Source organism: Bombus pyrosoma, linkage group LG1, assembly GCF_014825855.1.
Source record: "Bombus pyrosoma isolate SC7728 linkage group LG1, ASM1482585v1, whole genome shotgun sequence".
NCBI lineage: Eukaryota > Metazoa > Arthropoda > Insecta > Hymenoptera > Apidae > Bombus > Bombus pyrosoma.
The window spans coordinates 5,462,560-5,485,512 of record NC_057770.1 but is presented as its reverse complement, the minus strand read 5'-3'; positions in this window follow the sequence as shown (position 1 = coordinate 5,485,512).

The following is a 22,953-nucleotide window of genomic DNA, read 5'->3' as shown; positions in this document are numbered from 1 at the left end:
TGGCTGATTTACTTCGAATCACCGATCGAACGAAGGACTTGCGGTCGGGATTCGGCGAAAAAATCGACGGGGAATCGGCGCGAACTTGCCCGATCGAGCACCGAGGATCTCGTTAAACATCCGAAGGAAGTGCTCTGCGGTTTGCCAAAGAACGCGCCTCGCGTTCAAGCCTGTTTGTTTAACAGGAAGAAGCGAGCAGCTGCCTCTTCTCTTCTCTTCGTTTTTCTTTCTCGGCCTTCCTTTCCATCTTTATTCCCTGTCTTTCCGTTAGTGGTAAGGTCGTAGCGACGATTTGCTCGATGAAAAATTTGATCGCTCGCGCACAGGTCGAGGACGAACGATCGAAGAAGCTCGGCAAAGACTCGAAATCGCGACTCGAGACTGAAATGCCACTTCGACGATTTGCCACTGAAACGGTTAGAAGAATCGGCAGGCGAGATGGTACGAGGCTCGTTGCCAACAGGGAGACGCGGTTAATAGAGATAAACGTAGCGTTGAACCGGCGGTCGATTGTCAAATTATCGATGATATTGCTAAACCAACAAGATCATGCGGCTGATGTCCGCGAGACCGATGCGAATCGACGAACGAAACCGCAGAGTGCAGATTACGCGGACTGAATCACGCGTCCGTACCAAGAAAACACAACGACGAACCTTCCACACGCGCTCCTTTGAACTTTTATTGCCCCAACGGCCTACCTGCATGATCTTTCTGCACGCCTCTCTCTCTCTCTCTCTCTCTCTTCTTCCCGGTGCAGAACGTGCAATCCTCTATTTAACCGTATCGTTGCGCGTTCAATCCGCGATATAATACTCGGCTGGTCGATAGAACTGTCTGGTTGTGGTCAAACCGTTTCTAGAGGCGCAAGATGCGATTACGCACGATTTCCGACGATCATCGCGTCCCGGCGTCGGATATGATAACGTACCGAGCTGTCGAATGGAAATGCAAATTGATGGGCGTGTTCCCGATCCCATGGATAATAATGATACCAGGGATGTGCGTGGCAGGCTAATATCGCCTATATCTTCTCGAAATGCGTGTTACAAAGTGTCGATAACGCCTCGCGTAATGCGGAGAAATGATACGCTGGACAAGGAATTTCTTACTTTTTTACCACTATCGTTTCTCATGCCATTATACATTGGAAAGGACGATTCGGACGAAGATTCAATAAGACGGTGAACGTAGTACGATTTTTTCGTTTACGTTCGAACGAGAATTATCGCAACGTATGAAAAAGTGGATGGTCCACCAAGGCGATTAGATCGGAGGCATAAGCGTAGTATCTGAAAGGGCGACCCAATCCTATTCTTTCGTTCCCTTTCCGTTCTTCATTTTGCCGTGTGCTTCGGCTGGATTACCCAACCTCGAATAACCTCCCCGATTTCCGACTTCTTCCTCGGCCGGTTCTGATTGCTCGATCGAACCAACTTCTTTCCTCTAGACCCCCTTCTACCGCGTCAAGATATCAGCTTGCAAACCGAATTAATTTCCACGTTTCCGATTCCGCGAATCGTCGTAACCGGTAACACGTGACTAGCACGCACAGACGTCGGTCAACGATCTATTCCAGCGAACAGCAGCAACTTTTCGCTGCTTCGTCGAATTTTTCCAACGATAGCAAGTGCGACGACTAGACGAACGAAACAGTATAGAAACTCGGGCTGGATTTTTCGTAGAGACCAAGATTCGCGGTTCGTTTGTATCTCTGAGAAATGGATGTGGTCGGTGACGCGACAGGAAGACGCGTAAGGCATTCGTTTTGCTGTTCTTGTCAGTTTCTGACCAGTCAGCTTGTTTCTCGAAAAAGTAATTAAGCCGATTAAAAAGCATTGTTGCTACGTACATTGTGTCCTGGATCATTATCGCGGGCGGGTATCGTCAAATACTTATTAATCGGTGCCACACACCGAAAGGGGTTGAAAACAATTTCAGCACTTTTGTTTTTTCGACGCGCCGTGTTTGGTTGTGCCGGGATGGATTATAATTCAACCGATAAAGAACGACAGCAGTGTCTGCTTGGAAAAAATGCCACGTCGTTTTAAGGATAATTCAGTTGAAAAGAATCTTGATTGCGATCTAATTTTGTAGATGGGAAAAAGGGAAGAGGTAGAACGGTACGGTTCTTAAACAAACACGGAGGTTCTACGTGTCGGATCCTTTGGCGTTTTAGCCTGTGTCGTATAGGTGTGCAGGTCGGAAGACGAGCCAATGGTGACTCTGCGAATTCGCTCGGCGTCAGTACGACTCCTAGCAATTTCACGGCAGGTTAACCGCCACCGCGATGGGACAGTGTTTTTTATCCACTTTATAGAAGGCTGATTGCGCGCGATGCGTGTCTCGTTCTCGATTGGTCAGCGGCCACGCTTATTTCCATTTTTAATAAGATCATATCGTTCGAATTACCTCGCCCTCGTCCTCGTCGTTCACACTGCAACTTTCGAATTTTCCTCGGAAAGGGAACCAGCGAAATTCGCCGGACAAACAATGAACAAACGAGGTGATTAGCGAACGAGTATTTTTAAATCAACAGATAAAATTATTTCCCGATAACTATAGCCAGTAATTTGTACCTGGAGTCGATTATTTGACCTTTGGAGTAAAATATGTTCGATAAGAACCGCGGTTGAACGCGATAAGAAGGCGCTAAATTATTTCCTTGGCCGTTTCGCGCCGCCGCGAATTCGAACGTTGTCCGTTCGATGGCAACATTAGCCGTATCGCCGACCGATAGCGTTAATTATATTTTACGATACGAGCATTACGAACGAGGCAGACTGCGCGTTCAAAAGCTGTCGCCCCAAAAGTCACCTTTGCGTGTCTACGTATGTAGAAATATTTCCTGCTTTCTGTTAAAGGCACGCATTTAAACGCGAGGATACGACAACGAAAGCGAGGACGAGTCACGATTGGGAATAGACGGCCACGAAGACGACAGACGAGGGGGAAACGAAAACGAGAGACGGAACGGAAGAAATCACGATCCCGGGGTTGATTTTGTTCCTCGAATCGGTTCCCTCTCGACGTCTAATTTCCCAATTTGAATTTGCACGCGCATGCGCTCGAAATCAGTCGGATTCCCCGGCGCACACATCCCCGGCAATCAAACGGAAATGGAGGGCCGATCGTCGGCCCGTCTTTCTCCCAAACCTCGTCTCGACTCCTTCTTCGTTCGGTCCTAACCGAGGGACGATCATTTACCAAGACGTATATAAGCTAGTGTACGACTCTGTAGACAAAAATAATCAAGTGTGATTGCTCGTAATGACGGGGCTAAGCTGTCCAGCTTAACAAATGATAGTCCTCCGAGCAGAGGGAACGAGAAAAGTAGGAATAAAGGGTGGACAGAGGAGATGAGAGTCTGGTATCCAACCCGGGGCCAGATCGGTAATCGATCCGATCCGCATGGAAAACACCGCAACGATGCGCGGCCGTTTCTTATTAATAGGCAGCCTCTTCTTTCTCTCTTCTTTTCGTTCTCCTCTCCTCTCCTCTTTTGTCTCCACCGAAATTTACCGTTTCGCTTTCGGACCTTTCCGAATAGAATTCGCGCCGTACAAGCTAGCTACGCGCGTTCGTAGCTGTCCGCGTCTCTCGAGTCTAACTTTTAACTACACTCGTGGACTTAAACTTGCTCGTTCCGTAAGAGAACGTGTCTCGAATACGTTTAGGTGTCGCTGTCCTTGTTTGGCGAGCCACGATGTTACGGCATCGATGCTCTACCTGCTTGTTTCATAACGCGGTAAAAGTTTCCAGTAAACGGTGGGATATTCACGCGCGACCGATCCTTAACGTCGAAATTAGAGACACTTTCATCCGTGTTTAAACTTTCGCCAGTGGCCGATTTTTCACCTAGAGATTCGCGCTGCTCTTTCGCTCGAAATATACCGGCTACCATCGAACACGCGAAACTTCAGCGTCTTACACGTTTTACCGTCGTTGTCCTTTCTGCACGAATTACATATTTTTCGTGATCGCGAGTAACTCGTCGAACGAATGGAATTCATGTGATCGTCGAGCGGCGCTCGAACGAACGGTGTCTTTTTGTTCGAACGAATTACACGCAGCTTGATCATGGAAATTTTCTAAACGCGCGAGCAGAGACGAGTTCCTCTGACGTACGAATCGTTCGTAGCTTGTAGTAGACGAAGAAAGAGACGAAGATAAAGAAGAAGCTGATGAGAAAGAGAGAGAGAGAGAGAGAGAGGTGGATGAAACTGAAGGAGTAACAGGCGGCTACCGTCCTCGGCAGCCTTAATGAAGGAGAACAGAGGGCGTGCTCGGGTGCACCGGCCAGTAAGCAATGTATCCAAACCTGTAATTATGTAGCTTGCTATACATCTCATCCATAACGGTTATTAACAGGAACCTGACGTCTCTTGCTGCTTCCTCTCTTCCCCCCTCGATCGTTCTATTTCATTCTCGCGCTCGGACCTCGCGCTCCAACGAATTTTTCTCGTTCTACTTGGTTGACTCGGCGACACATTGGCATGGGCTCGTATTAAAAATAATTTATCTCTTCTAGCTCGCGCCCGGCACCGAATTAGAAAATTACACCGTTTGGTTGCGCCGTAACGCGTGGACGTATCGCGAAACGATCGTTCGATCGATCAACGAAATTAACTCCTCGCGATCGTAAGTATCGGTGTTGGTATCAGGCGAGAAAATAGCAAACGTATCGCGTCAGTTGGTCAGTGTTCGAGTTAAATATCAAGTTCAGAGCGGAATAGAAAGAACGAAACGAGTTAGCGTCTGTGGTACCAGAGGCGACAAGGGTAGCGATAAAAGCGACTATGATTTACTATGATTGACGAGATACTCCGTAGGAGCGGGCCGTACGCGTGAAATACGAAGCAGGTAGGCCGAATAAATTCAAAGACTGTAACGACACGTTGCTGGCACGTTCGCGGTACCGAGAATCATGCCCGATGTTGCGGTATCGAGCGGCTGACGAGCAGAAGGCGCTCATCGACCAACGTAATTTCCTCTCTTCGGTAATGATCGTTTATAGCCAATCAAGATCGCGTTAAGTTCAGTTACGAGCACCGTGTCAACCGGTGACAGCGATCCTAGAAAATTACAAGACCGGGACGTTGTATCTATCCGTGAAATACGATCCACCGGGCCCCGAGGCAATTAATTCGCGCGCCTTCCACGGGAACAAACTTTGCTTTTCGATGGTAATCGACCTTTGGGGCACGGATTATTATACGCCACGTGATCGGTAGTCTCGCAGCATATACGGCATGTACGACTTTTTGTCGATATTATCATCGACGATCGTTGTTACGAGCTGGAAAAGTTACACGACTAGCTTTCAGCGTATCTTAGAAAATACCATCGAGATCGCTTATCCGATATTAATATTTTCGATAACGAGTCCATCGAGAGGATCTCGATACCTTCCTCTACAGTCGACGTACGAAGCGCTTTCCTATTTTTCTTCTGTCGTATGTTTCCACGCAGGAATGCCAAGGCGTCGCTGAGACTTTCGTTCCGCGAATCGATTCCACAAGTTCCGGTGTTCTCCGTAAAAGTGGCAAATCGTCCTTTAGCCGCGGAGTTAGGAACGGGGACACAGAACGGGGAAGAGGAATCAGAGACCGGAAACCGCGGCCAACTAATTTTACGATATAAAAAGAGGGCCGGGGCAACTATAGTCTTCGAAGGTAGACAAAGAACTGCCAACCTGTCATCTACCGGCAATCTAACCTCGTCTCGGTGTGGGTGAGTGCTCGTAGCGAGACAAGAAAGATCAACGAAGGACGTTCCGTCCCCTTTCGCTTCTTCCACCGCGTATTCGCCGAATGGGAGGAAAATTTCGAATCCCTCGCGATATTCCATGAACTCTCGCTCTACGTTTCAAGAACGACCGGATAGTAGGAGCGATTTATACGGATCGGTACACGAGAGAAGTGTCTTATTACGAAGCAACGGTAGAGGGACGACAGAGGTCAGCGGGAAAGGGGATAAATTTTTTTTCTTTCTTTTTTTTTTTTAGCCGGAGCTTCATTGCTGGTCGTAGTCACAGTCGGTGCAAAAAACGGGCAGTTACCTAATGAGCGGCAATTGAGTGGCGACCAATTACAGGAGAGGCCGGTCCAGCGCATAAAATGCAACCGTCCAATGAGCACTGTTCAGCATCTCTGCCCTTTCCTACTCCTCTCGTTCTCTCTGTCCGCTTCTTCGCCTTATCCTTTTCCCTTTCTTCCACCTCTGCTGTCGTAGCGATCGTTCCTGTTCGCTAGCCGCGATCTCTCTGCCAGAACCGCTGATGGAAAAGCGATGAGAAACGAAGGAAGAGCGCACCAGCCGGAAATGAGGTGGTGGGGAATAGCGAAAGAGGGAAGAAAAGAGAAGAGAAGAGAAGGAAGAAAGAGTGGCGAAGAAGGAAAGAGGACTCGTGTCGTTTTCGTTTCGTTCCTCGCGCGCGGTTAACATTTGAGCAGAGCGGTACCGGAAATTGGCGTACGTCACGGAATCGAAGGCTCGGTGGTCTCTAATATGGTGGAGCGAATGAACGAGGTGGTGGTTCGTCTCGACCGCCGCGCCGGCTACGGAAATAATACACGCCTCTCTCGGTTTCGTGAATTTCCTCGTGTTCGATCACCGTGGATGATAAAGTCGGCGTTGGTTTATGGCTCGATGCTCGAATCGTTTTTTTACACGAAAAACCCCAATCAAGCGTAGTTTCGTTATTGGATTATGATCGTTATTCCGTGGTTGGTATACGATCAAGGACGATGGTTGGTATCGTTCGACGAAGGCCGGTGTCGGTAGCAACGGTTCCATTAAAACGCGTTCTTAAGCTATTCTTCGAGGCGACGAGGCGATAAATCTCGTCCGATATTTAATCGATCTCACCGAAAGGACGTCGGTGACAGGTAAAAAAAGGAGAAGACGATGGCACGATGATAGCGTGAATTTTCGAGCCAGTTACAGGTCCATAGGTAACCGGTCGCATCACGAAAACGATCGAGAACGATTATTATCCGAGTAGCCACGGTCTCCTACGGTTACGGGGAACAAAAGTGAAGACGTCAACGCGACCAGTGACGTCGATTCGACACGCCACCGTGTGTTCGTTACGTCGTTTCGTAAATATCTTTGTACAGAATGTGGGAAAGAAAGCGTAACGCTCAGCCACTTTTATTCCCTTCTTTTTGCCTCCTTCAAATACCTCGATCTCGTGAATCAAGGTACACGCTTTACGAAGCCGTTCGGAAACTTAATCTCCAGTTCGAGCGGCTTTATTGTTGGAATTTTTGAAAACTCGAACCGTCCCTGACAATTAGTCGCATGGCGACAACGCGCTACGCTTCACGCTTCCTCGCTAGATCATCGCCGGCCGCAACTTCCACTTTTCTCTCCTCTTCCCTCTCGTCCTCGCCCATTATACGTCTCTGTCGGTGTTAAAGAAGATTGCGAAAGAAACTGTTTCCTTTCGGTGGAGACGGCGGCGAGCGCGGAAGGACGACGCGCTTGTATTAGTCGAACGGTAAACAACGACGACCTCCTTAGAAAATACCAATTGAGACCAGCGTCGTGTTTAGCGAATCCTCGTTGCTGCGCGTTAATGGATTATTAATAAGAATTTATACTGCAGCGTACGTCGATACATTCGAGAAAATGTACGGCTTGCGCTCACGGTCGCGGTAACCATTAGAGGAAAGGTAATAATATTTAATTGCATTTTACGACATCCCCGGTTTGCTGTTAATTGTAATTACCATCAAAGATGGCCGCACGGTTAGCATACAGTGTTGCCACGATAAGCACATCTTCGGTACACTGTCACGCCAATTAACGATGCCTTATCCGTCTTTAGCTTTCCCCGTGTCGTCCTCCGTACAGGACGCGTATTACGCGTATTATTTTCCCTTTCTCCTCCGTACGGAGATTAGGAAGAAATAATCCCGGACTCGAAGGTAAAAGCGACAACGTTACTGACCCCGTAAACGTCATTCGCCACGTTTTACTCTGTGCACGCAAATTCTCTGCACCGTAGCCCGCGCGATGTCGCGCTAATCAACCCGCCCTGCTATAAAATTCGTTCTACGTCTCTGTGGTTTTACAGCACGCGCTAATTCCAGTGACAAGCGTCCTGACTTTTCAACGGCATCGTCCGCTCGACGTTTAACTCTCGCGTCGCGACCTTTCGCTCCAAGAGTGGCGCCAGGAAATTTCCTTCCACTTTCCTAACGAGTGTTTCGCTTATCCTAAAAAATTCCGTTTGGTTTCGCTTGCCGCCCTGTACGATGGAAATAATAACACAGGATAGAACGTTCGTTTCTCGCACACCCTGTAAAAGGTCGTTATCGCGAGCAACGCGCATCGCAAATTTCAGTCGATAAGGAACAACGAGATGGTATCGGATAAGGGACGCGCGATGTGGCACGACACACGCGCACCTAGCGCGACTGTGTACATAACCAACGAAGAATGGAATGGTCGAATCTAGGGGAAACGAAAGGAGACGAGCGAACGACCCTGGCTCGATGCTGTTTAAGTAAGAGGTAGCAACAAGGCTATGCATACAGGAAATGAGAAAAATTTATTATCGCGTTATTAATGCGTTTAAAAAGAACCTCGCAAACCCCCAACCGAAATTAATCATTCAGCGTTTGCACCTATGTAAATGCACACGTATGTTATCAGCGATCTCAACGATACCACTGATATTTGTTATTTATATATATCATAATTTCGTTTTATTTATCGGGTATAATAAACAAGCAAAGCCTATTTTGGAGCAATAACGTAGAATAGTAGCAAAATATGCGATACATAATCCTTCGGTCGTTGAACAGCGTGAGCAGATAATGTCGCGTTACTTTTTTATTGCACTTATTATCCGCAAAAGATGCATAAATAAATTATTCAACGGTCGCGTAAATTAACGCGATGATACGATAATCATCTCGCCTTAGTCGCATGCAGGGGAAACGTTTCCTGCTCTACGCTGAGATCGTTCTCCTTATCTACTTAGCGTGCTGCTCGTGTTTAGAAACGAATTAATAATCGAGAGAGAAAGGATCGTATCGAAAGCTCGGGCGGAGCTCTAACGGCGTCCGTTTTACTCCACTTTTGCAACATGTGCTCGGATCTCGGTGAAGACATTTGACTACGCTGTATCAACTGATCTAAACATCTTACTTTACGGTGCACTGAACCTGTTAATGCCCGTTAATTAAGGGCCGTTCTTTCGTTTAACGATTAACCTATTCCCTTGCTACATTACATTCGTCGAGCCTCGTCGACAACGGTATTCGTTTAACCCGCGACTGTGTAGCGAGAAAACGTAACATAATTTCTGTAATGCGATACGGTATATCCGATCAAGATATCTTTTTTTTTCCTTTTTTATATTTCTCTTCTCCAAACAAGTTTTATTCGAGCCAGTATCAAACATAGACCACCGCTTTTATAACGTCAACTGCACGATAAAAGGGCAGCGTACAGAAAGGAGATACTAAAGGTCTGCATCGCGGAACGTATATTTAATTACGAAAGAAAAGCGCTAATTTAAAAACTATCGGAATATGTAATACTCTTAGCGCATCGCCGCATCGCTGGGTTGAACACGTTGGTCCCTGTACGAAACGATGGATGGGTACGCCAGTGGTGGCTCGCGTGAGTTCGCCTTCTTTGGCCAAACTACGCCAATGTGATATATGCTAATTGCAATTACACCGCGTGTACGGTATCGCTGACTGCTCGGTGCTCGGTGCACGGTGCACGGTGCACGGTGTTCCCTATTCTCGGTGCCCCGCGTGACGGACCACAGAGTTCCGCCAACTTTGCGCTAACTTACTAAACTCAAATTTAACCGGATCTCATTTACCTCCACTTGTTCGACCGTATACCTTATACTCTACACCCTGTACTCGTCTACCTTCGTCCAGACCAGTCTGTTTTGCCACGAATTGAATTATATCGCCGTCCCGAGACATTATCTTCGCCTGGTCCCCACGACTCTTCCGTGCTTTTTCACCCCGGAGCTATCGTGGCTCCTACGAAGTCACGAAGAAGGAAATCGCGAAGCTCGATAGAAGGCTGGAGGATCTTTCCTCGCGGACAGAACGCTCGTAGTTTCGAAATCGACGGCGAACAAAGACAAAGATGGCAAGGAATTTCACACGAGGGCAGGCGGTCTGACGTTTTCTTACACGGTCCGATTAATTATCCGAAAGGTATAGCAAGTTCTTTTCGCCATTAGCGTACACTATGGAAAGATTTATAATAATATCCTTAATTGCTGTTACCGGCACGATTAAATTTATTCGCTCGCTGCCAGTCATTAGGGAGCGCTTTATCGTGCAAAACGATCGGCATTTTTGCGCGAGACGTTCGTGCCCCGAGTGCATTAGAAAAACACACAATGGGATCGTACCAAGCGGCATTATATTGACGTTAAATGATACGAAACAAAGCACGCGACTCGATACAAGAGACGCAGGCTAGCTTCGTTTACCTTTTGCCGATACCGTTTTGTCGAATTCATCGTTCTCGTATCGAACGTTCGTGTCTGCAATTTCCGAATGTCGTTGCCAATCGTCTCGCACTTCCATACAGAGGATCGAACGGCAACTACTATTGAAATTACAACGTGCAAGCTACAAACGATAAACTTTATCGTTGATAAACGCTTTGCTTAGCTCAATTCCTCCTGTCATCCTGAAGCCTAATTTTCAGCTTTTTTACATAGGTAAGACGCGATGATAACGTCGCATAAATCGAGCTTAAGTAGGTAATCGGAGGCAATAACGAAGAATCACGGTAAGTAGGCGAGACACGATACAACGATCGTGTGGCGATTTTTCGCGTTATCGAAGCGGCAAATTAAGGAAAAACGTCGGATTTGACGAATCAATCGAGGCAAACGACAAAAGCGAGAGATCTCGCGTCGATAACGACGATTGGCCAGGCAGTTAGTAGAATGGTAGTAGGATTATCGGTGTTCGTGGAGGCACGCTCGTCAATGGATTATATCGGTAGGGACACGCAACCGTAATAGATTTGCCACGGTTTGGCACGGTTTATCGAGTCTACCTTGCGTTTCGTCATGTACGGCTGGTTTGACGGTCTCACGATCGGCCGCGGTCTGCATTTTCGCGGCTACTTTTTTCATTCCGAAGGAAGGGGAAACGGTAATTGAGTCGTCGAGCATTTAGTTGTGCGAGACGTGCACGGTATACGAGTCACGATATACGATCGATTCATTTTTCATCGATTTTAGGCACCGTCGTCGCTCGTTTTATACGTTTCGCGGGCAACCTCGATATTCGAGGAGTTTAATTAACTCGTTTATTCGAGGAAAATAGATACGAAAACGTTCGGTTTATATTATCCGGTGAAGCGATGGCAGACAGGGTGCGTAATAAACTTAACTGAAAAAAAGAGGAGTACTCGCGAGTCCGGATCGTAAACACATTAGTATTTACGCGACGATTCGGAAAACGCAGCTGCGGCTAATAAAAATCCAGATCCGATGGGTAGGATTCGCGTGGTTAAAAAACGAGCGAAAGAGACGACGGTTGAACGGCTCGTTTCACCGTGCAATATCTGAATTATATATGCACTCGTAAAACTTGTAATACTTCCTAATTGCGCGTCGTTCTTTCTTGGTCGCGCGTTTTGTAATTATTAGCCGGCGTGTATATCGGCGTAATTATGCGACACTTTGATTTGCCCGAGCATTCATCGATTTACACGCGTTTATATACGCGCCCCTCTTGGCCGCTCCGCCCATTCGCCGAGCTACCACATTTTATCTACGCCTTTCGTTAATCGAAACGCCGAGTATTTCATGGCCTTTTACTTTTATCTATGGCTTCGAAGAAACACGTGTAATCGAACCTGCAGTTTGCTTTTAACGATACTACGACAACTGCGGACGACTAAAACTCCTAACGCACCTCATCGATAACGAATCTCGTAGAATTCGATAGAAAATATCATTTTCCGATTATTATAATTATTTCCGCTGTCTGTGGCAATCAGATCGAAACGCCGCTGATTAGGCCGTTTACCTTCGTGCGTCGCTTACGATCGATAGCGATTTTCGTGCGAAGAAGTTTCTCTTCGTCCATCCGTAACGACCTCTTATCCTATTCGTTGTCGTTCACCGTGTACGACTCATTCTCTCCTTCGCGATAAGGTCGCTCGAAGGACCCTGGATCCAGTTATTCTCTTCTCGGAGACCACTTAAACACCCAAATGGACTCGATAATTTCATATTGATTTACCGTTCTTCTCCTCGACACGCCCATCTTTCTCTCCTCTTTTTCTCCTGCTTTTTCGCTTTTCTTTTTTGCTTTTTTTCTTTTTTCAATCGTACATGTTTTTCGCGAAGCAGCAACTAGCGACACGAAGTCTGACCCGAATACGAGAAAATTTGCCCGACGAGTCCCAACGGAGCAATGGCGACAATTATCGTGCCAATGATCGAGAAAAAGTAGAGATCCGGCCAGGTCGGATCGAGTCGAACGGTATGCGAACTCGTAACGCAGGAATTCTGGAATATCTATTCGATGGCCGATCGCTGGCCGGTGTAATTGCTCGTAATTGATCGTCCGGCCGAATTCTCGATGCTTCGGTCAGCGTATCGTTCGTTAAAGTCGAAACGAACGATCGTCACGTAGCAACGTGCCGGGCAAAAAGCCATCGTTCGCGAATAAACTTCTCATTTTTAGCTCGCCGCGTGGCCAAACTGATTTATCGATGTTAAAGGCAAGGATCTCGACTCGCGGCCAATTATCCGGACTCGATCGTCCCGCGGATATCCACGCGACGTTTTTTGCCCGGCTATCTTTCAATGGCTACGCAACGCGACCCGATTCTCACAGAAATCTCTCATCTAAACAACGCGTTGCACGCGAACAAACCGTGCAAGTCGGTGCGTAGCGGCAGAACAGAATTTTAGTTATCTCGTTTACACGCGTTCCTTGATACATTCACGGAACACGCGAAACGCTAAAAATGAATTCAAAAATATATATCTCTTCTTTATTAAGCGGATATATCACCTTGTAGGGATTGCATGATAATTAGGAATTTTATCGGACGAATGGATTTCTCTCTTAGGGACGAGGCTAATCAACGCGACGAATCTTTAATTCTCCCTACGTCCGACGTACCTATTGATACTTAGTTTTTAATTATCCTATACATTGCTATCCATCCCTACGTCCTGTCAGCAGTCACGAGAAAATATTCAGCGAATAGACTCGTAAAAGCATGCCGGGCGCGGAACGATGCTTCGCGTATTATTTTATATTACTTTACGCGCTTCGTAAAAAGAAATTATAAAAAATTCTTACGATCGTTTAATATTTTACTCGGTTCGTTTTACGTGTCTAGTCGTTATCGTGGAACTGGGACCGCGACCACGCAAGGCACCTACGTTGTCGCAGCAGCCGAAAAGATAAACGAAAGACGAACCCTCGTCGATCGAACAACAAAGTGAAATAGCGAAGGAGAGCGAAAGACCAACGCCAATTACGGCCGATGAAAAGCAGCAGAGGAAGGAAAGGATCTTGACGGAAAATAGAATTATAGAGAATAGAGGAAATCTGTGACCAGCCAATAGTCTTTCAGGCTATCCAAGTGCAATGTCTACTTGAACGTACGAAACTTGCCTCTAGCTCGGTGAAGCAGGGCAAAGGTTCGCGAGACCGTGTGGATTAGCCACGCGAAGAAGGGTAGCCGGTCCCTTTGAACCTGGCTTGGGACTCGCGACTGCGTAACTCACGCGGCCTCTAGCCTCGCGCACACGCTCGGTTTGCGTTCTCTCGTTCGTCGACGCTTCAGACCGAGGATTGTGATAAAGATAATTAATGTTGCCCGACGTTGATTATCCCGCACGCGATACCCGTGCCTACCCTTCCGCCACGTCTGCCTCTCGTTCCGTCTTTCTCTCCTTGACTAACCACACCTTCGTTTCCACTCTTACCCTCTTTCGGTTCGCTTCGTTCGCACGTACAACCGAGCGAGATCGCTTTACCATCGTGTCGTCGTCGAGATTACGATCGCAAGGTCTCTTTTAGAAGAAATTATCGTCCCTAGTCTCTCGAGCTGCGCAGTTATCGGAAATCCCGACGGGATTTGAAACTTTATCTCGTATCGATATTAACACAAGTGACCGATATTATTTGGAGAACGACCCGGAAACACTCGTACGATGTACGGGGAGTAAGGATTGTTTCTCGATTTCTTGGCGGTCCATCGATGCGAAATTAATCATGCGAGCTAACAAGTAAGTTCTGAGAATCCATTAAGCGGCGTGCCAGGGACCACGACCGTATTAACCGGCTTCCACGATATCGTCATTAGGAATCTTAATATACGGGCCAAACAACCAAGGTGATCCATGATTCTCGACAAGTGCGATTGTCCGCTAAAATGAATATAAATCAAACCTTCCGTCTTCGAGCGAGAGAGTGCCGTAATGGCTTCGCGACCAATTCGCAGGTAAACGACCCTTGTTTGTTTTGTAACAACCAACATGGTCGAACGCCGATGTAAACTCTCGAATCGGGTCGCTCCGATCCTGCCATTTCGTATCTCGTTCGTATCTTCGATCTGCTTCTTCGCGATCGTGACCGAAAAAACGAATTTCGTGAAAAGTTCCGAGCAAAGTGGGTGAAGAGACGGTGGCTCGAGTGAATTCGATGATAGGGAATCCGGTCGTTGCGAAGACGAAGCTGTTTATCTCGTCGCTGTTGGTGAAGCGTCTAGACGGGCAGACAGAAAAATTCTCCGGGCAAATGCTCGCGTTCGGGTCGATTTACGAGCAACGCCAACTTTTAGTGGACCATGGCGTAGTGGACTTTCGAGAGGTCTAATCGTAAGTGCCTCTTCATTGCTGGTGCGTGCACCCGTCCGGCAGATAGCGGAATACCTCGGTAGAAAAAAAGAAGGAGAAGAAAGGAGGAACGAGTGGCTACTCTTAACCGATCAGGACCGTGGCATCTAATGGCTTTGCCACGCCACGTGACCCTCGAACGCTTAATGCGGGTCCGCAGGTGATCGCGGCCACTCGCTCCACGACTCATCGCGACTCATACAAAAATTCGAAGCAAATCGCTCGTGAACGCGTTCGTCCACGTCTTGTCGCCAGCCGTGGCGCCTTTAATGCGCCCAGCATCGTCGCGTTCTTACCCTGCGAACTAATTAAGCCAGATAAAACGGAGAAGCGGAAGATACACGCGAATTCGGAATAGACTCTCGATTTTCGTAGACGTGGCATAATTGCAATTACCTGGCGCCTAATTGAGGCGATCTACGGGGATCTAAAGCGTGGATCGATGCAAGTAGAGTGTTCGCGGTGTCGCGTATATTCGAACGAACCCGTTGGAAGGGCGAGACGAGACGTTATCGGGCTGGAATAGCGGGACGACTTCATGGTGGGCCTGCTATCTTAACCGAATTTACGGAAAACACTTTGCTCGCTGGCCACCGTCACCAGGAATGCTTGTCCTGCCACCGACGAACGGCCGGTATTTCTGGCATGCTCGTCCGGTTTCGACCGGTGCGCTTCCAAATCGACAATCGTGTTAAACCCGTGTTTCCTAATGGATTCTCGGAATCGTCATTCGCTCCTCGAATCACTCAAAACGATCGCTGGTACGAGGCTCATCTCGGTTCACCGGCGATTCGATAAATCTTGCGCCGAGAAGAGGCGACCGATCAGGAAGCGAAAACGTCACGCGGTTCTACCGTCACCGAACGATAGTTGAAGATAATTCGATTCTGGGGCGAACTGTCGGTCGACTCGCTGCCGTCTCTCTATCTATAATTGAGACGAGGCAGCGCGAAGCAAAGCGAAACCCGTAGCCTCTTGTTCGTTCTCCGTGAAGAACGAGAACGGAGAATGAGAGCTGATCGTGGAATGACGACGGGCGACGGGCGACGGTTCGTTCGTGGCGCGGAACTAATGACGAGCACGGTGACGAACGACGACAAAGAACTGTTAGTGGCAGGTACGAGAAGGGAGATTGGCAACGCGGCGAACAGGAGAACGGAGATCCGATAAAACGGCGCGTTTTGCTACGCTGGCTTTCGTCCGGGCAACACCTGCGCGCCGTGCCGTGTTACGGCCGTGCTACATCGCGCCTCTATTGTGTGCGATTAAAGGACAAATCGAATTTGGCTCGTAACGCGATACAAAAAAAAAGAAGAGCCGTCGCTCTTTCGAGATCGACTCGTCTCTATTAGCTGCTCTCGAGATTGGGAAGCAGATCGACGAGACCCGTTCGTGGCGATCGCGACAGCAGGATAAACTCGAGCGTTTCGTTTCATGCGCAATCAGATACCAGACGAATTAACCGACCACTCGGACAACATATGTCAGCAACGTTGTAGCGAACTTATCGAGATCGCGGTAACGACCACTTACGTTCTTAAGACCATAAATTAGGATATTTCTTTAGTTCAATTTATCTACGCGGTAAAGCGAGTCTAATGGGTCGCCGAGTCGAAGAAGTCGTCGTTGTTGTCTTTGTTGGTGTCGAGACGAAGAGAGACAGGGAGAGAGAGAGAGAGAGAGAGAGAAGAGAGAATACGTTCCGGTGTGTCCCGTCAAGCACGACCATTAAAAAACTTTTTTCCTCGGGGCTCCAGAGAAAAATTTAGTCGTAGAGGCTGTCGAAAAAATGCAAACAGTGCCCGTCCAACCGGATGAGAGGAGATTGAATCGAAGGAAAGAAGCGATCAGACGCGCCACGAGTCCGTCCAATTCTCGACTCGCGAACGCGGAAAAAGAAGCACAATCTCTCCGGTCTGCCGAAGCGTGTCCAGCATGGCGACAAAAAACTGCCCCCAGAAAATCGATCGACACGCGCTTTCCGTGTTCTTTAATTGACTCTGGAATATTAACGAGAATTCCACCGCGAGATCTAAAATCCGCGCTCCATAGAGCCAGGCGTCGAGCAGCTACCCTAAGTAAAAAGTTGCTTCTTACGACTGTCGTAAAGTAGCGACTTGACTTTATCCGTTTATCCAACGCGTGACACGTAATCGACAGCCCTTAATATCGTCGCGAAGTAACGTCGCATTTCGGAAACGTCGCTTTTCGCCTTATCTTTACAAGGGATCTCGAAAGTCTTGCGCGTATTTTTAGGACGTCCGTAATTACGGGTATAATTTTACCGGTCATTAAGGCACGCACCTGCCGATAATCTAAACAATCTCGTCCTACGGCGAGATCTGATAACAGCATTCACGTACCTACTTCTCGCGATATACCTTCGTTGCGCCAGCCTTGCGTTACTCTAACTCCACTGTGCGATACTCGCTTGCAACGGAGGTACGAGTTCGATCGTCGTGGTTAACCCCTTGTCGCCTTACCGTCGTATTTCATTAAGGCAGACATCGTAATTTATTATTTGATCGCATGGCAGCGAGTCACATTACGCACATAGGGAGCAAAAAACGTATCGAGTATTCAAACGTGATTAAACTCCTATCCGTTGGTAATTGAAAGATTCAGGACACGCATATATTCTTTCCTGTCGCTGTTTTTTTCTTCCGTCGAGAGGATAGATAGGAATTTATTAAATCGGAAGAAGTCCAAGTATTTATAACCGTACATAAGCTACTGATATTTTTCAATCATGCAAATTCTTCTAGCCTCGCTCCTTCATCGTATATTATTTTCTTTTTTTTTTTTTCTTCTTCTTTACTCCGACAAAAACATCAATCTATGATTTTCAATGACGTTGCCATTAACACCGACTGCAAAGTTCTCGAAGGCTAATAAAACTTCCAAACGACTGTCTCCTCGCACCACGATGTCGCTCTGCTTTTCCCATCTTCGTCCAACTCGGATCTTTTTCTTCCTCGAGCGTCGTGCGCGTTCTCTGCGAGCGAGGAACAAGTTAACGAGGTGAACGCTTTCCGTTTGATATTTAACCGGGGGCTCGCCTTGGGTCTCGTTTTATCGAGTCATATATCAAAACTCGGCGGCCGAAAACGTCGGAAAGAGAGAGGGAAAGCGGCGACGTCGTGCCCTTCTGACCGATTCACGAAATTCCACCGAAGAACGCGAGATATCGTTTCGATCGACGATCGTGGCACTGGTCTGTACGGGACGTGTAACGGTCGTATCGAGTTTGCAATACGCCGGCTAAAGCAGAATCGAATTACCATAGTATGCATCGTGCTAATGGGCCAATGGCAAAGATTAAATAGAATTCAGCCGATTCGCATGATTATTCGGATTTTAATTGGCGGTGGCCTGCGGACACGCGGTCCTCGTGGACACAAGATACCGATACCCTACCACCTCGAATAGATTGAAACGTTCGGGAAGGCAGGGTCGAAGGCAAAAGAGGAGTACGGTTGCTCGAGCACGGTGGAGCGCATAAGCGTGGGTTTCTCGCAGCCATGGCCCACATTCCAATAAATAACGAAACAAAGGAGCTGGATATTCACCCCTCCCATCTGCTGTTTCGGCCTGCCGCCATATTTACATCCGATAACGAGCCGCCGGCAGATATTTACATTTTTAATAGCATAAACCCACAGACCTGACGGCCCGTTCGAATAATATTTCCCTCCTTCCTCCGTTCCCTTCTTCCATCGTCATCAACGACCCCACCGTGGACGCCATTTATTAGCCCTAATTGATCGAAAGGGGTACGTAAACCTTTTCCCCGTCTCTCGCCTCCAATTTTTTTCTCTTGTTTCTGCCGGTCGACGAGCAGGGCCAGCGCGCATATGGGGCTGTTTACGCGTACGTTCCTTCCAGAGAGGAAGATTCGTCGAACGAAACTGGAGAAGGATAACGTTCGTTAACGGAGGCAGGGAGGCTCGGAAATCGCACCCTCGTTTACCGCACGGCACATGACGCCGGTATTTCGGTAACGATTAGCCCCGAGTTCGACGAGTTAACAGGTGATCGCTATTAAAAACGAGGAGAACTATACTTTCGAAATCGACTCGTCCCCACCCTTCGTTCGGAGAGAAAAGCGGGACGAGAGGAACCGCGAGGTAGACCCGGAGAATTCCCTAATGGACTCGTCACGCTGGAAAAGTTGGTAATTTACGATCGACGGGTCTGGGTTAAAGCTGGAGGGGTGAAACGCAGGGTGAAACGGAGGGTGAAACGAAGCAGAAGGGATAGAAAGAGAGAACGGTGGACGCGTAGTGAAACATCGGGGCGTCGAGAGTCGAGTCTAATCCCGTAGTAGGAGGGTTAATTGGATGGAGTGTTTGAGCTCGCAATTAGCGATTAGCAATTACTCGGTATCGAAATGGATGGAAAGGGTGGGGGAACAGGGTGGTTCGGCTGTCTCGGGCCGACGGAGCGATTAATGAGCCAATCGGCTAATAACGCGTCACGCAACAATACGCGGTAACCGTTTCGGTTCGCGACGCGTTGCCGTTCGTTCGATATTGTTGCCGTTATTAGGCCCGAACCTAGAAAACACTGCCGTTGCCACATCCTCACTCCCACGAGGATCGTGGCTCGTTACCCGATTACACCGGTCTTACTGCACGGGCGGAACGCTTTCGCGAGCTCTTGAAGCGAGCCGCGCAAAGATCGATGCTCCGCGATAGACAGGCTTCCCCGTCTCCTTCCCACTTCGATCCTTCCCTTCGTGTTCCTCTTCTTTCCGCTCGTTCTATTTTGCAATCGAGTATTAGCCGAGTAATGCGCTTTAATGGGCCGCGCTCGGAGAATGGATGGACTCCGCGTTCGTGTTCGCGCGCGGTCGAACTTGTTCGATTAACCCCTTCGTGAGCGCAGCATCCGCTCCGATCGTCTCCGCGCCGATGGATAAATGACGTCGTTTCGCCGCTCCAGGGAAACGCTACGGTATTTTCCAGCGTTCCTTCCACCTAAGTGGCCATCGATCGCTTCGAGAAAATTTTAACACCGTTTTCGGTCAGCCTTTGGACAGTGAACGGCAGCTGAAGAAGAAGTTCGAAGACGATGCGAGAGATGGAGCGGGACGAAGATCGGGCGAAGCAGGGTGCAACGCGCGAATCGCGGAGCTCGAGGGAAGCGACGGCGGTTTGGAGAGACGCGACGAATTTCTTGGAAAACGATACGTAACTGGCCCGGGTGAAATATGCTCGAGGCTTCGAGCGGGATAAAGCTCCGCTAATTGGTGGCGAGGACGAGTGGTGCGCGCCTACACTAGCATCGGTTCGCGAGTCGCGTAATTCCGGCTAATTTATTTGATTGCACCGGCATGCCCGACTCTGCTCGCCGTAATAAGACTTGCCCTCGCCCCTTTTACGCTTCTTCTCCTCCTCCTCATCCTCCTCCCTTTCCATCTATTTTTTTTTCTTCTCCTCTTTCAGAACATCGCCCCCCCCCCTCCCTCGCTAGTCTCTCGAACAGACGAGAACGAAATCGGCAAGCTGATTACCGCCTTCTCTTTCGAATTCGAAGTTACCTCGCCCAAGACCATAGAAAATCGTAGAAAATTATCTCTTTTCTTTTTCTCTTCCTCCTTCTCTCCCTCTCTCTCTCTCTTTCTCGCGCGCGCGCGATAAAAAGAAAATAGTCGAACGAGACTGGGAAAACGATTCCCAAGGTTTCGTGCGTCAAACGGTCGGGCGTGGACGACGAAAGCAGCGATTCTCGGAGGCCGTAGCTCCTTAACAACCCCTAACGAGGCAACGGAGAAGTAGCAGCCGTGTGTCCACGCGTTTTATACGCACGCGAGCGACTGTGTGGGCCTTTGATACAGCGTAAGGACTCTTAATAACAATGTCGTTTATAGTTAGTACATGGGCGGAGGTTAGTTAGCGAGCATCGTGGATGTTCGGCGGCGAGGGGAAAGAGAACGCTAATAAAACACAATTAGCGGCTCTACCGAGCCGACCAATCACCGGGTTCCGCGCGCTCTATCGTGTACGCACGCGTAAAACTCCGACACTGGTTATTTATGGCTTTCCTGGCGCGCATTATTGAGAGAAGGGTATCCTTATTTTTCGCAATCAGCTCGCTCGTTGTTACCGGTCGCCGATGCCGTCGTCGTTTTCGTCGTCGTTTTCGTCGTCGTCGGAACTATTCGCTTCCTATCTGTATTATCACGACATCTAAGTTCGATAAGACGTCGTCGCGATCTTGCAGCGATCGTACGATTCGATAGAACTATATTATCGATGATAAGCAACACGCCTAATCGAGAAAGAAATATCTTTTCGCTCTGGAAGATACAAAGATGCGGAAACGTAATGCAATCGTTGCGAAATCGCAACGATCTTGTGTCTCTGGTTTACACCAGGATCCATCCTGGCGAATCGTCGCCATTTCTTTCTCAAGGGTGGTCGAATTCGAACGAGGAGAACCCTCGTTGAACGACGACCCTTCTGCCACGAAACCAATCGACCGCGAACTACCCCCTCGTTCGTCGAGTCTTATTGGCGAGACTTAACCCACGATTCGGCCACCATTTCCGGCCAACGATGAAAGAGCGCATGGCGGTCAATTAATTGGTGCGGACGGTATTTTCGAAACGTTTGGAAAACATTGAAGTAGAGAAACGATCGCGTTACGCCATATTTGTGCTCAACCGGCTGTTAATCGTTCAACGATTAACTATAGAAGCTTGTTAGTGGAACTGTTACTTGCCGAGCTACACCGTGTTTTACGAATATTCGAATGACTCACTCGAATGGCTAATGGCATCGAGGCTCTTTTGACGCATAAGTTCTATCTTCTAAATATTAAAATTTTGATATTCATATTAGCGATCGTTGTTTGACAAGGACAGGCGATCGTTGGTTGGAGAACGTGTTCTCGGAGGGTCTAATACGCAACATTGTCTCTTTGGAAGACTCGACGTTCGTAATTTGTTAATCGGTGCGCTATCTTGTTAATTACCCGATAACAGAGCGATACGGTATACCCGCAGAATGAGATTCCGTTATCGCGCGAGCTCGTTTCGGTTTATCGCCAACGGTTAAATGGTAATTTGCTATTTATTTTCCGAGGGAGAAAAGTCGAGTAACGCGAGTTATCGCGGTCGCCGGCTATTTTGCATATCGACCAGCTAGAAACTCGGACTGCCGGAGTCGCGCCAAACGCGCTTCCGCGCCATTTCAAAATCCAGTCGCCGACGATTTTCCATTTGCCAGATATCCGTGCCGCTCGAGAAAGATCGCCGGTCCCAAGGGAGCGGATAAACAACGGTGTAACGTCGTCGAAATCTCCGACTACCGAACGCTGCTCGGGACGAAGACGCGCGACCGCTGCAATCCGTCGTTCCGACCAAAGAAAGCCACCTCGTTTCGTGTAACGTTTAATTGGAGCGGTCGGAAACGAGTATTAATTTACCTTCGATACGTGTCGGCAATAACGACATTGATACACTTTTTGCCGATGGCCACGGGGAGGGGCAAGCAACTAATTTCAACTTAATCGTCGTCTTATCGCAATTTACCGAGTATAAGTGAGCCTTAATTGACTCGAGTGCTGTACAAGGACTGGTTGTTCCCGGCGAAGCAGTAAGCACAAAAGGCGCTCGCCTGCAAAAAGTTCGCTTCAACGAGCATTTCTCGGCCGTGGAATGTCGAATGGCTCGCGGTTCCTAGAACGTTCGTCTCCTCGATCGTCCCGATCTCTTTCCGATCGTCGTGTCGCGAGGAAAAATGGTCATGGCCAGCACCGATCCGGCTACGAAACCCTGGAATTCTGACACTCAACGTTTACACGATTTCAATGGAATTGTCTGCGAGCGTCGAGACGACACGAGCTTACGGAATCCGCCGGTTCTTTCCAACGAGCCACGTTATCGCGAAACGTGTTTACGCGATTCCGTTCCGTACGCGAATAAACTTTCGCTCGACCGTGGAGTATCAACCGGTCGATCGTCGGTAATAAAGCCTACCTCTCTGTATAAACAGCATAGAAAGAAGAAATTGATATCGTTACATGGCGAAACTCACTTTGCGTCTTTTCCATATCGTCGGGAAGTTCCGTTTCCC